The sequence below is a fragment of the Kogia breviceps genome, chromosome 7, assembly GCF_026419965.1.
Source record: "Kogia breviceps isolate mKogBre1 chromosome 7, mKogBre1 haplotype 1, whole genome shotgun sequence".
In the NCBI taxonomy this organism is placed as follows: Eukaryota; Metazoa; Chordata; class Mammalia; order Artiodactyla; family Physeteridae; genus Kogia; species Kogia breviceps.
This window is the reverse complement of record NC_081316.1, coordinates 6,168,575-6,183,957: the sequence shown is the minus strand read 5'-3', so window position 1 is coordinate 6,183,957 and position 15,383 is coordinate 6,168,575. Positions and strand designations below refer to the sequence as shown.

The following is a 15,383-nucleotide window of genomic DNA, read 5'->3' as shown; positions in this document are numbered from 1 at the left end:
CACGGCCCAAGGGGACCTATCTCCTTGTCTCCAAATGTCTTCCATTCCCTGGCCATCCCAGAAACAAACACATGAAGAACTGGACACACTTAGGTTTTGCCTTCCATAAAGCCACCATCCTGGGGAATTACCTCTGCTCTAGAGAACATAATCCACATTCACGAGACCACACCAAGCCCATGATTTCCCACAGGGAAACAGGGAGGTGGGTGGGGTCAGAGGCAGGTCCTCTCCTGTCCCCCTCACACCTCTGCCCCTCCTCCAGCGCTTGGTGGTTTCCCGGCATCCTGCTCCCACCCTCTGTGCCACATCATCTATCACTTTTCCCTGAGATGGTTTACTTTAGGGATTTCCATTCCAGAGCCACCCTCCCACCCCGTTTCACCGGCCACGGGAACTAGCGAGCAGTGAGACACAAGTTTCAAGATAGCAACAAGCCTGCATGGACTCTCTCAACACCTGACGCCCTGCAGGAACATGGGTCACTTAAGGACACCATGCAAAGGCACAGATGACGGGTTTCCTTCTCTGTTGCTGTGGACACTCAATTTGGCGCCTGGCCTGTCCTTGGCGTCCAGTGCTCACTGGTTCTTTCCAGGTGCTTCGTCTGCCATTTCCGGGAGGGGTTTGGGGGCCGGGGGAGTCAGCGAGGTCACCGACCCGGGAAGGATGCAGATATTAGATTCTCGCCCGTGGGCTGAGCTCGGTGCTCTGCACAGGATCCAGTAAGCCAGGGCACCTGACCCAACCCAGCTCACAGTGTGGCGGTCGAGACCAACCGAGGCGTCTACGCCACAGCGTCGGCAAAGTAACGGAGGCCAAAGAGGGCTGCGGGCTCCCCCTCATTTCAAAACCTCTTCTCCCCACCTCCCTCCCAAGCCAAGCTTAGGTTTAAATCTGGAACCGTCTCTTCCCTTACGGAAGAGTCCCCCTACTCTGCCTCCTTCTTGCATCCCTGAAACTCAGAGGGTTGGGGGTTAAGGAAGGGAGACCTCCTTTCACCGAGTTCCATCCCGTTCCCCCACATCCGGGCTAGCATGGAGCTCGGCAACCCTGGCCGGCAACCCTGGCCTCCAAGTCCGGGACAGAGAAGGGTGGCGGTGCCAAGGCCTCGGGAGGGGACGCGGCTGCACTAAGCAGACTTTCCCCCCGCCTGCTCGGGCCGGCCCGCCCCACCGCCGCGGCCTCCCTCCGACGCGTGGGAGCCGAGCTTTGGCTGCGGCCGGGCGGAGCTTGCCGGTCACGCGGGCGGAACGCGGCCCTGCGCCCCGGGCACGTGAGGGGGCGGGGCCTGCGCCCAGGATCCCCTCTCGCGGCTGCTTGCGTAGGAGCGCGGCGCCCGCCCCCGCCCGCTCCCGCTCAGCCCCGCCCGGCGCCACCGCCCTCGCGCCGCTGCGCGCGCCGCCTCCGTCCCGAGAGCTCCCGCGCGTGGGCGAGCGCCGGAGCCGGGGGAGCTGGATCTGTGAGACAAGGAGCTATAGGGGAAGGAGGGGGGCTGGGGTGGAGGAGAGGGAGGCACGGGGGGAGGGGTTGGCCCCCGGCGCTGCACGAGGCTCTCCGACGGGGAAGCCCCCTCCCCCGGTCCCTCCCAAGGCTCTCCCGTACGCTCCGGGGTTTTCCTACATTTGGGGCGAGGAGAAGTAGGGATGCGGAATACAGCTGCCAGCTGGTGTAGGCGAGGGGTTTGGTCAGATGCGAGGATACCCCCTTAACACCCCGCCCCCCCCATCCACCCACGCGCGCGTGCTCTCCCGGCGCTGATGATGTCCTGCCCGCTCCGCTGCTCTGGCTCGGCTCGTGACTCTGCTTCGTGCTGGCAAAATTCCGCAGCGTGCACTTGGGGGGTGGGGGTGGGAGGTTGGCTCCCAGCCTTGCCCCTTGAGCTTGCCACCCTCGGGCCTGCCAGGCACCCCGCTTACCTCCCCTCACCCCCCCTCCAATGACTGTGGCTTCCCACACCAGGTCATTGCCAGGCCCAGCCCCCGTGTCCCCGTCCACCCTATGGGACACTCTTGTATCTCCATCCTGCACCTGGTTGCCCTCGATGGCATTGAAATCTCCTATCTTTTCCTCTGGGCCCCACAACCCCACCTCCGGAGTCCACATGGGTGCGGGCATCAGAGGGGGAGTAGGGCGGCACACAGACTGTCCACACGGCCCCTTTGGTGTACACCCTCTTGGAACAGGGCAGTGGAAAAACAAACAGGAACTCCGCAGGAGGAGATGGATCCTAAACACCAGCTGATTTCCACTCTGTTGATCACCCAAGCACGTGTCCCCCCCCCCTCCCGCCCCCCTCCCGACCCGGAAGTAAATATTGTGGTTTGGTTCCATTCAGCACCCAAGAAGACGCATTCGCTGCCCCTGCGAACTGGGCAGCAAGGCCTAGCCCGGGTTTCTCTCCTCCGGGTTGCAGTGCGTCTGACGCAGGGTTTGAGGTAAGGTGGTGTGTGTTGGACACAGAGGTAGGGTGAGAAATAAATATTATGAAAAGCGAGAGATACTCAGAAGTCAGGTCCGGCGCTCTCCCAGTTGTGAACACCCTGCTCTGGAAGGAAGGTGTGGGCTCACTCCTCTGAGGCCCTTCCCCTAGCTGGAGGATGATTCTGGATGTTGCCCTAAGAGACAGACCTGGGGCCCTCGCTTCCAGGTGGCGGTTGCCTGGGCTGAAGTTTCACCGAGAGAGAGGCAGCAGGGCTGGGGGTTGCAATTCCAGGTTCCAGCGTTACCTGCTAAGAGCTTGCCCTGGAGAGGCTCTTGAAAACTGCCTTGTAAACAAGCTCTATCAGCCCCCAAAGAGAAGTCTGAGTGGACAGTTCAGTGTCCCCTGGGCCCTCTTCTGCTCCAGTCTACTGGGGTTGTTGAATCCGGTTGCCTTGGACGTTAGAAACTTGAGGACATCCTTCAGAAAGCCCTCTACGCTCCAGGTCCAGCTCCTCAGAATTCCTGTTATTCAGGATAGCTGTTTCATACAGTTTAGCAGCAGCTTGTTCTTTGAGTTAATTTTGTCACCTGGTATCACCTTGAAAACAGAGGTTTATGTGCAAACATGCAAAAGGCCTCAGGAGAGGGCTGCACTCCTGGAGGAGGAAAGGGCACTGCAGAGCTTTAGGATTTTTTGGCCATTTATTTACTCATTCATGTTTCTTGAGGGCTTACTGTGTTCTGTGCCTTGTGCAAGGCACTGGGGAAACCTAGTTAAAATGACATGGCCTCTGTTGATGAGGAGTGTTGGGTCCACTGAGAAGACAGTAAATGATTTTATCACAGTGAAATGATATAACTGGATTGCTCATGAGATACAATGGTAACGTAAGGGGGAAGCTCCTGAAATCTGCACTGGGGAGTGTATCTGTCAGCTTGGGCTACGTTATGTTGCAGTAACAAATGACTCCAATGGCTCAAGTAGCTAAAAACAATCAAGGTTTTTATTTTCTCACATGCATGTCCACCAGAGGTCTCCTGCGGTTTTGCTGCATGCTCTCTTCATTCTGGAACCAAAGGTAAAGGTGCTGTCCCTACGTGGGTCTGGCTGGCCTTAATGGCAAAGAGAAAATAGAGATGGCAGAGCCATGTAATGGTGTCTGCTCCAGAGTAGTATGTCACGCTCACTCATGCCACATTGGCCAAAACAAGTCATGTGGTTAAGTTGGCCATAAATAGAGCAGAAAGTATAATCTTCCTACAGGGTCAGGTGGGAGGGTGAATATCTGGACCAATAATACAATCTACCACAGCTTTCCAGAAGTGGTGATGCTTGGACCGATTGCAAAAGTAAATTAGAACTTGGGCAGGCAAGCAGACAAGGCGGGGGAGGATATTCCTATAGGGAGAACCTCATTGGCCACAGTCATAGAGGCATGAAACTGCCTGGTGCAACAACCTTTCCCCCTAAGTCTGCGTAGTGTGGGGCAGCATTCTTCATCCACTGTCCCTTTCCATGTATGAATCTCTTTTTAGGGGCTTTTGCCTCCAGCCCTGTTTCAAAGGGTTGTCAGTGGGGGAAAGATGCTGATTGGTTGTTGTATGTCTTCCCAGAGGAAATGGACCCAAGTTACCCCGAAAGCCTCATGTCCTCCATAAATACTGGAAAACACAACAGCGACAACAACAAATGAGCAAATTGCCATGAGATTCTTGTCATCTTGGAGGCTTAATAGTGATGGGTCTGGACGAAAATGCCGGGGGGCTGGGGGCTACCAGAGTGCCCCTGCAGGTGTCAAGCCTCTAAGATTTCAGCCTTTGTTCATGGAGGAGTTTCAGGGGATGTCTCTAGATGGTTCTTATAGTCACCTGGGTCGCTGCAACCCTGCCTCTGTCTCCTGGTGAGCCTGATCCATAAAAGCCTCATTCCCACCTGCTTCTTTCATTTTCTATCCTGATTTAAGTGTTAAAAGAGGGACCTGTTGGACTTCCCCAGTGGCGTAGTGGATAAGAATTCGCCTGCCAATGCAGGGGACACGGGTTCAATCCCTGGTCCGGGAAGATCCCACATGCCACGGAGCAGCTAAGCCCATGGGCCGCAGCTACTGAGCCTGTGCCCTGGAGCCCGTGAGCCACAGCTACTGAGCCTGTGCCCTGGAGCCCGTGCTCCACAGCAAGAGAAGCCACCACAATGAGAAGCCTGCACACCACACGAAGAGTAGCCCCCGCTAGCCACAACTAGAGAAAGCCCATGCACAGCAACGAAGGCCCAAGGCAGCCAAAAATAAATAACACTTTTTTAAAAAAAGAGGGACCTGTTGACCAAGATGCCTAGGTGGCAAACACAGCGTCAGATGCTGCTAAGCAAAGAACAAATGCATGTTATTGATTTCCAGAACGATCAGGTAAACCTTTTGTAGTGGTTTGGCTTTTCCTTTATGGTACTCTAAATGCCTGGAGGGCAGTGCTCATGGCCTGATTCTTTTCCCCTCTGTAACCCCTAGAGCAGCATTCCCCTGAGTACCAAAGCCACCCAAGGGAGATTTGCTTCTGGGTTGATTTGTTGGAAGGTAGCCCCTCTAAAGAGTCAGGAATATTTCAGTTGCAAGTAACTGAAAATTCAGCCTAACCAGCTTAATTTAAAGCGGATTTTTAATTTTTTTAGTTCACATAACTGGAAAGTACATAGGGCAGTCTCGCCCTCAGGCATGGCTTCACATAGGGGCTTAAAGCAGACATCTGGTTTCATTCTCTCACCCTGTCTAGGCTCTGCTTTCTCCTTGGCGGGCTCCTTTCTCAGATAGGCTCCTTCAGTCTGGTTGTAAGATGGCTCCAGAACTTCCAATCTTGCACCTACCTGGATTCAAGTCCATTGGGAAAGAATGTCTGTGCTTCTCCCGGCATTCCTGGCACAGGTCTCTCCTGAACCAATCGTGGTTTGGGGGTTGTGATGCTCCATTGATAAAGGCCAAAGGCACATATATTTGGGGTGAGTTTCACCCCGCTCAAAGCACAGGACTGAGAGATGGAGAGGAATGGTTCTCAGGAGGCATCCAAAGGTGGTGACGAGAGGAAAGGTGAATGGCAGGTGGGTGACAGAAACAGCAGATGTTCAAGTCACTAACGGTAGAGTCTGTATCCGTCAGCCATCGCTGCGGTAACGCTGTATAACAAACCACCCCAAAACTCTGTGGTTCACAATATTTAGCATTAACTTTCTTTCTCATTCACAGCTTTGTGGGGTGGTTGGCTCATTTCTGCTTTGGACTGCAGCTTGACTAAGCTTGGCCCCAGGATGTGGACTGGGTTCAGGTTTAGTCTATTTGCTCCCATCTTCCTGGGAACAGGAGCCACCTCGGGTATGTTCTTGTGGTGGATGGCAGGAGCACATGGGAGGGAGCAGAAATACGCCGCGCCTGTTAAGGCCTTGGCTCAGAACTGACACGCCTGTTGTCTCTGCCCGTATTCCTTTGGCCCAAACAAGTCAGAAGGCCAAGTCCAACATCAGTAGGGCAGAGAAGTATACTGGAAAATAATCCAGCTCATCACAGTGTTGGAAAAAGTGAGCTCAGCAATAGGGTCAGAATGGGCTGCTCCAAACTTCCCAAACTCCACCCTGTGGCTTGATTCACAGTTGTCCCGTGTTCACATGGACAGGTGGGAAAAGTTTCTGCTGAGAGAATCATGTATCAAGTTCTTTTGTCTCCCTAACTTCCCTTTCCCCTGGCCTCGGCCTTCAGCCTGCCTCTAGATTTTCCTGCACCAAGTATCTGTGATTCACTTCACCTCTTTCTGAGGCTGTGAGGGCTGATCCAAGAGCTATGGTGGGTGAGTGTCAACAACAGGTGAGTGTCCAACTGTCTGGAACATTGTGGAAAGACTTCTTGCCGTGAGTGGGAGATTGGATAGGAAGAGATTAGTTCTCGAGCCCTTTCCCACACTAAGATACTCTGATTCTGGGTATCCCGTGTGTGGGTTTTACCCCACAGGCCTGTAACTCTTGTAGTTGCCCAGCCTAAAGACTGAAGAAAGAGCCCAGAGACAGTAACAGGGACGTCAGTGATTTATTGGACAGAGGCTCTTACACAAAGGGTCCTGGAGTGACACCCCACTGTACACGGCAGATGGTGGGCAGGACATGGCATCAATCTTCACTACTCAGGGGAGAAGGAGGCTACCATGTATAGGGGGAGTTGACAGGTGGGCTCATCCGTTACCAGGGGCTAATTAAGCCCTATAATTAAGAGGATTACATAGTCATGTGAGAGAAGCAGGGACTGGCTGAGCAGGGAATGTACAGAGAGCAAGAGAACAGCCATCTTGAATAGCCTAACCGTACACTGTGTCAATTTCTGACCTGTGTAGTTGTATTTTAGGATACACGGTTTGACCTGTGAACCTTACATCTCTTTGCCTCCAGCGTCCTCAATCTGGGATCCATCAGGGCCTGAGACAATAAGCTCAAATACCCAGAAGACCGTTATTCTGCCTCCTCTGGGGGACCCCACGAGGAAGAGAAATTGGAAGAAGGCACGTTTCTCGGCAGCCACATTTCTTTATAAAGCTTTTCTTTGCCTCTGGATGGCTTCACATGGAAGAGCCATGCAGAAACATTCGTCTCTCCCTCTCTTCCTCCCTTCCTTTCTTCCTTCTTTCCGTCCTTCCTTTCTTTTAAAAGTGGATCTCCAGGGGCTTCCCTGGTGGCGCAGTGGTTGAGAATCCGCCTGCCGATGCAGGGGACGCAGGTTCGTGCCCCGGTCCGGGAGGATCCCACGTGCCGCGGAGCGGCTGGGCCCGTGAGCCGTGGCCACTGAGCCTGCGCGTCCGGAGCCTGCGCTCCGCAACGGGAGAGGCCACAACGGTGAGAGGCCCGCGTACCGCAAAAAAAAAAAAAAAAAAAAAAAAGTGGATCTCCAAGAAACGAAGCACAGCTTTTCGTTCTGTATGCCAGTGGTACAAAGGCCACATCAGCAAGTTCTGCATAGTGGCTAACGTGATTCTCCATGGTTGGCCATCATTTCTCCCTTCTCATCTCTCACATCTTTGCGTATGGTAGAATCCATCTCTAACGCTGGTGTTACAGAGACCTGGTTCCAGAAGAAAGAACTAGTATTGTTTTATTTCATATCAACAGACAATTGTTGAACGAGTGTGGTTGTCCCCATAAACACTGCAGTGTTAAGAGCATCACCTTTGGAGTCAGACTCTCTGGGTTCCAGTTCTGGCTCTGCCACTGACTAGCTGTGTGACCTTGGACAAGTTATTAATCATCACTTGTCCACAGTCTCCTTGTCTGTAAAATGTCTTTACGAGAGTACCTCTCACAGGCTTCTCATGAGGAACAAGAGAGTTAACACATGTAGAGTACTTAGAATAGTGCCTGGAATATATGTGCTCAGTAAACTTTGGCGGTTATTATCCTTACTTTGAGATGTAAGACTTAGTTGCTGGGGACTTCCCTGGTGGTGCAGTGGTTAAGAATCCACCTGCCAATGCAGGGGACACAGGTTCGATCCCTGGTCCGGGAGGATCCCACAGGCCATGGAGCAACTATAGCAAGTGCCACAACTACTGAGTCTGCACTCTAGAACCCGCGAGCCACAACTACTGAGCCCACGTGCCACAACTACTGAAGCCCACGCGCCAAGAGCCCCTGCTCCGCAACTAGAGAAAGCCTGCACGCAGCAATGGAGACCCAACGCAGCCAAAAATAAATAAATAAATAAATAAATTTATTTTAAAAGACTTAGTTTTTGTCCTCAAAGAACTAAAACTCCAGGGAGGAAAACAGCACTGATGACACTGGGGGGATAGCTGTCCTCTTGTTTAAGATGGCAAGGGGGCATAGGTGGTTATAGGAACAAAGTGAGAGAAAGTTACAAGGAGGTAGATTTTGTAAGATAAGACCTTCCTAACAATAGAATTGGTAATGAGCTCCCCTGTCATCAGAGGCATACAGGCAAATTCTGAATAGACATCCAGGTAGATGGTATATGACTTTGCAAATGGGTATAGTCCACGGGCAGATGGATCTCACCTGCAAAGGTGTATTATTTGGGCGGTCATGTATTTTTAAAAAGTTTCAATGAGTCGACAGTTGATTAGGAGGGACTTCCCTGGCAGTCCAGTGGTTAGGACCCTGCGTTTCCACTGCAGGGGGCACGGGTTTGACCCCTGGTCGGGGAACTAAGATCCCACAAGCTGCGCGGTATGGCCAAATAAAATTTTTTTTTTAATTAAAAATAAAAACAAAAAACAATGGATTAGGAGATTTTTGTTAAAAAGTCTAGATTTTCAACTTGTTTGTTTTTTGCAGAGTTGGAACATCTGGCAACACTGAATCGACAGTCCTGCATATCAGTGATGCAGCTGAGCTGTGGCTACTCCCTTAAGATAAAGCCTATTGTACATATAGGTATGTCATACCCTCTTTTAGGGCCGCATCTCTCATTTATGGGAGGCAACTGACTCCTGTGTATTTTTACATTTACAACACCTGTTGCAGAAGGTCTGCATAGTGGGTGGGAGGCTAGATGGGATGAGATGACCTTTAGGATGACCTGATCCCAGATGAATTCCCTCCTAATGCTGAGAGCCTCTGTTCTCCGTGCAAATCTGACCTCTGGCACAGCACCATTCATTAAGCGTGCCTGCACACCTACTCCTTGCTAAGCCCTGTGATTCATGCTAGAATACTTAACTGGCCTTCAATGGGTCCTATTTTAAATATTGAAAGGAGAACACTTGTTTTCTTTATTCACTATTCACTGGCTACTTCTGACACCAAATGTGCGTGTCTTTTTCCCCATCAAGCAGTTCTTCAACTCTTCAGACATCAGCTGGGTGTCCTACAATTCAAACTCAGTTCTGACAGTAATGCCTGTAGTTCACACAGTTCCGTGACTGGCCCCCCTCCCCCCTCCCTTAGATGCTCGCCAAGTCTAGGTGGTCACCTGTGCTTCTTACCTTCTGGCTATAAATCAGAGGCTCCCATGACCCCCTCCTTGGGTTTGATAGTTTGCTAGAACATCTCACAGAGCTCAGGAAAACAGTTTACTTGCTAGATAATTGGTTTATTATAAAAAGATACAACTCAGGACAGCCAGATCAAAGAGGTGCATAGGGCAAGGCATGTGGGGAGGGATATGGAGCTTCCAAGCCTTCCTGTAAGGTCAGGCCCCCCGAGACGGCTGTTCTCTTGCTCTGGGTACACCCCCTGCCCCACCTGTACCCTATTCACATGATTGCCTGTACTACATACTTGCCTCCCACCCGGCTAGAGATTGTTCCAACCTGACGTCACTGATTGATTCCACCTGACACCAATTCCCTCTATAACCGGTAACCTCCCCCTCGCTCCCGGGAGTGAAGACCACCGCCCCGTCCAGCCTGGCCTGTCTGCCACGCATCGTAGGATGTTGCTGCAGGATCCTGCTTCAGACGCTTCAGACGTGTAAGCTCCCCCACTCACGAAACCATTGGCGTCTCTGTTGCTGACCTCAGGTTCTTTCTTCGGTCCTGAAGCTGGGCAAGTACAGGGATGGTAGGCCTGGGGGTTGCAGCCCAACAATTGGCGGCGCCTGCCAGGAGACCGAGGAAGTTCCCATGAGTGCCGAGGTGTCGGGAGATAAGGAAGGGGCATGGAAAGTTGCGGGGGCCATCCACTAATATGTGGGCCCAGAAGATCCCAGGGTGTCTGTCCGCTACTATGTGGGGTCCTGCGGTGGCTGTCCTTGAGGAAGGGGGGCCACCAAGAGAGTGTGGAAAACAGTGGCCCCTAATGGCTCTGCTATTGTGTCAAAGTGAGCCTCTTGTCATTGGGTTGGCTTTTACCTTGGACGTGTGCATGGGTGCCTAGTACGTACGTGAGTCCAAATCCTGTTCTCTCTTTGGTCTTGACCTCTGTTAAAAGGTCCTGGTAACTTGAATGCTGATTCATGTTTTTCTGAAGGTGATGCAAGTGAATGTGAGGGAACGCTATGTATTATTGTCTACAGCTATTAATTGTTTAAACTGAATTGGCTATTTAGAAACTGAAGAAAAAAATTCCTAAAATGTCCTCTTTTGACATTCTAAAACTGTTTAAAGGAAGTTAGCTTCCTAGAAGGATTGGTATTTCTCTTCTTGTGCCTTTGAGTTGTAAATGACCTGCCTGGGCTCTCAGGAACGTTAATCACCTGGTCCCTGAGACTGAAGAAGAAGAAGAAAAAAAGAGGCCTCTTAGAACTCTATAGGAATAATTATGTTTTGGGAATGTGTCTAAAAATAGTTTCTCCAGATTTTGGTAATTTGCAACTAAACGAAGTTAAATGAAGAGAATTCATTGACAATCTGGGTCATTTCAAATAGGATAAAATATTAGAACATTAATTGCTGGGGAGGTGTAAGTTTACCTACCTTTGCCTTTTTAGGAGAGGAAGACTAAAGTGTAAGTTTTCCAATCAGGAAATGCTGGTAGGGCAAAAAGTTCACAATTACTTTCTTCTTGGTTTCTGCCAGAGATTAAGGTTGTTAAGGGTTAAGATTATAATCGGTCATAATTCTAGTTACTGTGACCAAGTTTCTTTATTGATTATGTTGTAATCAGGTGTTTAACAGTGCCTTTTTAGGTCTTTTGTGATTTACAGACTTATTGTTGTATTCTGATGCTTTTGCAAAAGTGCTTCATCTTCAAGAGGATTCGTAGGAAGGATCTTTTGACAAGTGCAGGTCTCTGATAAATTTCAGATCATACCACTGAACTGGGTAAGAAATTAAAGAATCCTAAGGGGAAACCTGATGGCTTCATAAAAAGTTAACAAAAGGATTGGTTACTGAGTGAACTGGTAGATATGGTTATACTTTTTATGGTTTTTGTCTGGAATATCACTGGTTTTGATCTGTGTTTCCCAGGACTAGAGAAGCCCTTCCCCTCAAGATAGTTACGACTTACAGCGATTTGGTAAACTACACCTGTGGGTAGAATTGAAACATTTTCTTCTCTCTGCCTGGTCGCTCCAGAAACTGGAGACTTCTGGGTTCTGAGCAACCTTATCAAGTGAAGGGGAAAGACTGTCTCCTGGCACGTGCAGGTATCTGCACATATTTTGGGGGCCTCTAGAAGAGAGAAATCTACTGATGTGGAGTCTGATGGCAGGCCTTTGGCATGGCTCTCCTGGCCTTGAGAGGCTTTCTGAGAATTCAGTCTGAGACTCCTGAGGAATTCTACCACAGCCAATTTGGAGGAGCCTATGTGGTCAACTGACCAGACTTGTTTTGCAAACGAATTAGTTCTGATTTGGCTGTGTTTGGTGGAGATGAGGGTAATTTCAGAGAGAAAAAAGATTGTTTCAATAGATACTAAATTCTAGTTCTGCTAATTGAGGTCTGTATTTACGAAAGTTACTGTATTAGCCATACTTTTGCCCTGATGTTCAAGCTGGAAAGAAAATTATCTAGTGAAGTTGTCCCGGAGTATAATTACTCATAGTGTATCACTGCTTGCTTTAAGTCTGCCACTAAAAGCACATGTACAATGTTTGTGTAACAATTTGGTATAAGTAATAAAATGTATAGCCTATAAAATGTTTCCCCATACCTCTGAGCTTGTTCACAACATCTCATTAGTTCTCCCTCAAAGTGGACAACTCTATAAGCAAATAGGAAGGAGGCCTAGCACTGAGGCACATGATCTGGACCCGGGGTAGGCAGCATTCACCCAGGCTCCCAGGAACATATACTTTGGTCTATCTAAAGATTTGCAATCAAAAGGGGGAAATGATGGAAAAAAAATCTTCATATATGGAGGTATGGGGAAGTCATTCTGGCTTATACGTGGTTTAATTTAAACTTTTATGGACCAGAGTGGCCTGTTTGGTGGCCTGTTGAACATGAATTATGCATCTGCTTTGGCCATGTGGAGGGGAATGCATTTGAAAGTGAAAATGGGGTAGCTGTGATTCAGACATCCAAGGTAAAACTAGGTGGCCATTGTTCAGAACTGTATTGCAGACCAGCACAAAAATCACAGGCAGGTGTGGTATCATCTCAGAATGCAGGTACTGCTTGTATTTTGTTTAATGGTCATGGTCACCCCTGTATTGTACCTGTCAGATGTCTTACATTTGGCCCCTGGCTTGAGCGAAGGGAATCTATTTGAGGACTGAACAGCAACACTGGCCTCACTGCAAAATGAGTCTAATTGCTGTGTCAACAGCGAGATGCCATTGTCCTCTTCCTCTGGACTTCCATGAAAAACTGACCCAGCTAATGTGACCATGGGGGGATGACTGACAGTGCGGCAGGGGAAGACTTTCACCATCTTCCTCTCCCAAGTGCCAGTACATCAGAAGGACCCCTGCGGTAAATGTAACAACCAAGGGTGGCCTTACCTTCCTTATAACCGGACAGGGCATTGCTGCCGTTGACTCCATCTCCATTGACCTGGTAAGCGCTTGGCTCCAAAATTTGCCCACATCCTGGCAAACGACTGTTCTTAGCATACTAGGTATCTTACTGTTGATACTCTTTAGCTGCTGGTGTCTGTAGTGTATTTGTGGTATCTGGTGGCAGTGCCCCTCTACATACCTCTGTATACCCAGGGATATCATGGAAGAGGGGTGGACCGAGACTGTAAGGGTCATGCCCGGTCGGTAGGGGTGGAGCGAAAGGTCAGGCCACCCAGGATGGGTGTTCTCTGGCTCTCTGTACACCCACTGCTCGACCAGTGCGTGCTTCACCTCTACCCTACTCACATGACTCGCATTCCTACCTACTTGCCTCTGCCCCCCCCAGCTAGTGATTGTTCTAACCTTTAGATCAGAACATCTCCACCATGATAGCTGATCAAAGGGGCAGTGAGGGGCCTGCCCCTCAGCTGGTTTCCCTGGTAACCGATGAACCAACCTGCTGTCAGTTCCCCCTGTAACCGGTAGCCTACCCAACTCCCTCCCGGCCAGGAGTGAAAACTGCCGCCCTGCGTGGTGCAGTGTTGCTTCTGGACCTTGCTTCGGACATGTAAGATCCCTCATCTGTTAAACCATTGATATCTCTGTCACTAACTCTGGACTTTTTGTTCGGTCTTGAAGCTGGGCAAGTACAGGCCTTGTAGGCCTGTGGGGTGCAGCTCAGCACTTACCCAGGCTCACCGCCCTCCCAGCACTTCTACATATTCTGCAACCTGGAAGCTCCCAGGACCCCATACTATTGCTTTTCTATGGAGACTTCATTACTTAGGCATGGTTGATCAAATCATTGGCCACAGGTGATTAATTCAACCTCCAGCCCTTCTCCCTTCCCTGGAGGTCAGGTCAGGGGCCGAAAGTTCCAACCCTCTAAATGGTTGGTTCCCCTGGCAACTAGGTGCCATCCTAAGGGGTTTTCCAAAAGTCACCTCATTAACAAACTCAGGTGAGGTTTATAGGGGCTTGTGATGAATAACAAAAGATGCTCCTTTCACCTTTATTCCTCTTTTAGGGAATTCCAAATGCTTTAGGAGCTATGTGCCTGAAGACCAAATATATATTATAAATCACAATAGTACATATACATATTTGAATTTTTGTGGTAAAATACATATAACATAAATGTATTATTTTAGCTCTGTTTAAGTGTACAGCGTATCGGCATTAAGAACATTAACAGTGTCGTACAACCATCACCACTATCCATTTCCAGAACGTTTTTGCCCAAAACAGACTCTGTACCCATTAAAAAAATAACTCCCTATTTCCTCCTCCCCCTCGGCCCCTGGTAACCTCCATTCTACTTTCTAAGCATTTGCTTATTCTAGAAACTTCGTACAAGAGGAATCATACAAAATGTGGTTTTCTGTGTCTGATTTATTTAATTTAGCATAATGTTTTCAAGGGTTATCCAGGTTAAACCATGTATATATCAGAATTTCCTTCCTTTTTATGGCTCTCATTGTACATATATACATTTCATTTATCCATTCACGTGTTCATGGACACTTGGGTTGCTTCCACTTCTCGGCTATTGTAAATAGAGCTGCTGCGAACAGTGGGGTACAATATCTGTTGGAGTTTCTGCTTCCAATTCTTTGGGGTATATATGGTCCTGTTATATTTTAATTCAAACTGAACAGTGAACTTCCAGCTCTTTCTTCTTCTTGGTGGTCCGTAAGGCAATAAAGAACCTGGTACTTCCATTTTCCAGATGCAGAAACTGAGCAGGAGATTAAGGCTGCAAACTGGAACTGGAAACTAGATCCTTCGGGTGGAGTCTTTGGCACTAACATCCCCAAAGACAAGGGTTATGCATCACCCATGCAGCCCCAGGGCAAGTGGCCAGGAGGCAGTCCACATGGTGAAAGAATGGATGAATGGTTGTTGTGCTGATACTTTGAAGAGCCTCTCGAATAATCTCCTGGTGTCTGTAACACTTCTTCCTCCCCTTTCCCAAATCTCCCTCTCCATTTATTAGACACTGTCCTCCCCCCCCAAGGGACTTGGACAAACCAGCTGGTCCTGGTCCATATCTTAAGTCACAACAACTTCAGTCTCATTCAGGCCTGATAGAGGTTGCTTTCCAAAGTGTTCTGTCCACAGTCCCAGGTGTATGTCTTTCCCTCCATCCTGTGTGGGGCTTCACTTGAGCTTCACCCCGAGTTCACTGCAATTCCCAAGCAACCGGTTCCTGGCTGCTGCTGTGTGAGACCCACTGGGGGGCCCTCTGGCATAAGGTAGGGGTGGATTTGGATGCATTCTAGTCAAGTTTTGTCAGAGAATCTCTAGCCTGCTGCATGGCTGCAGGTCCTCTTATCTCGCCAAGCTGTCCTGGGGTTTGGGGACTCTCAACCCAAATTCCCTTTTGTTTAAAAATTGAGACAAATGTAATTTTAATGAAGTGGTGAAAATGCTTCTCTTGGTAAACTGTACTGTCGACTTGGCATTTGCTTTAGAAAATGGGGGCTCTCAAAGGCTTCCCTGCTCTCTGCTCCTTGGAGGAGCCCGGCTTCA

At 49.5% G+C, this 15,383-nt stretch overlaps 2 long non-coding RNA genes across 2 annotated transcripts in view; both read left to right on the top strand.

Annotated features, from left to right (window-relative positions):
• Positions 1–1,845: 1,845 nt before the first annotated feature.
• LOC136794563 (uncharacterized) lies at positions 1,846–4,454 on the top strand. The gene is made up of 3 exons (XR_010841539.1): positions 1,846–2,438; positions 3,456–3,503; positions 4,389–4,454. It is a non-coding gene; the product is annotated as an uncharacterized lncRNA (long non-coding RNA).
• A 4,290-nt stretch (positions 4,455–8,744) lies between these two features.
• The window catches only part of LOC131760136 (uncharacterized), a 46,398-nt gene continuing 39,759 nt past the window's right edge, over positions 8,745–15,383 (top strand). Inside the window, exons 1-2 of the long non-coding RNA XR_010841228.1 lie at positions 8,745–8,839; positions 9,705–9,877. This is a non-coding gene — a long non-coding RNA (uncharacterized lncRNA). The remainder of the gene's footprint in view (positions 8,840–9,704; positions 9,878–15,383) is intronic.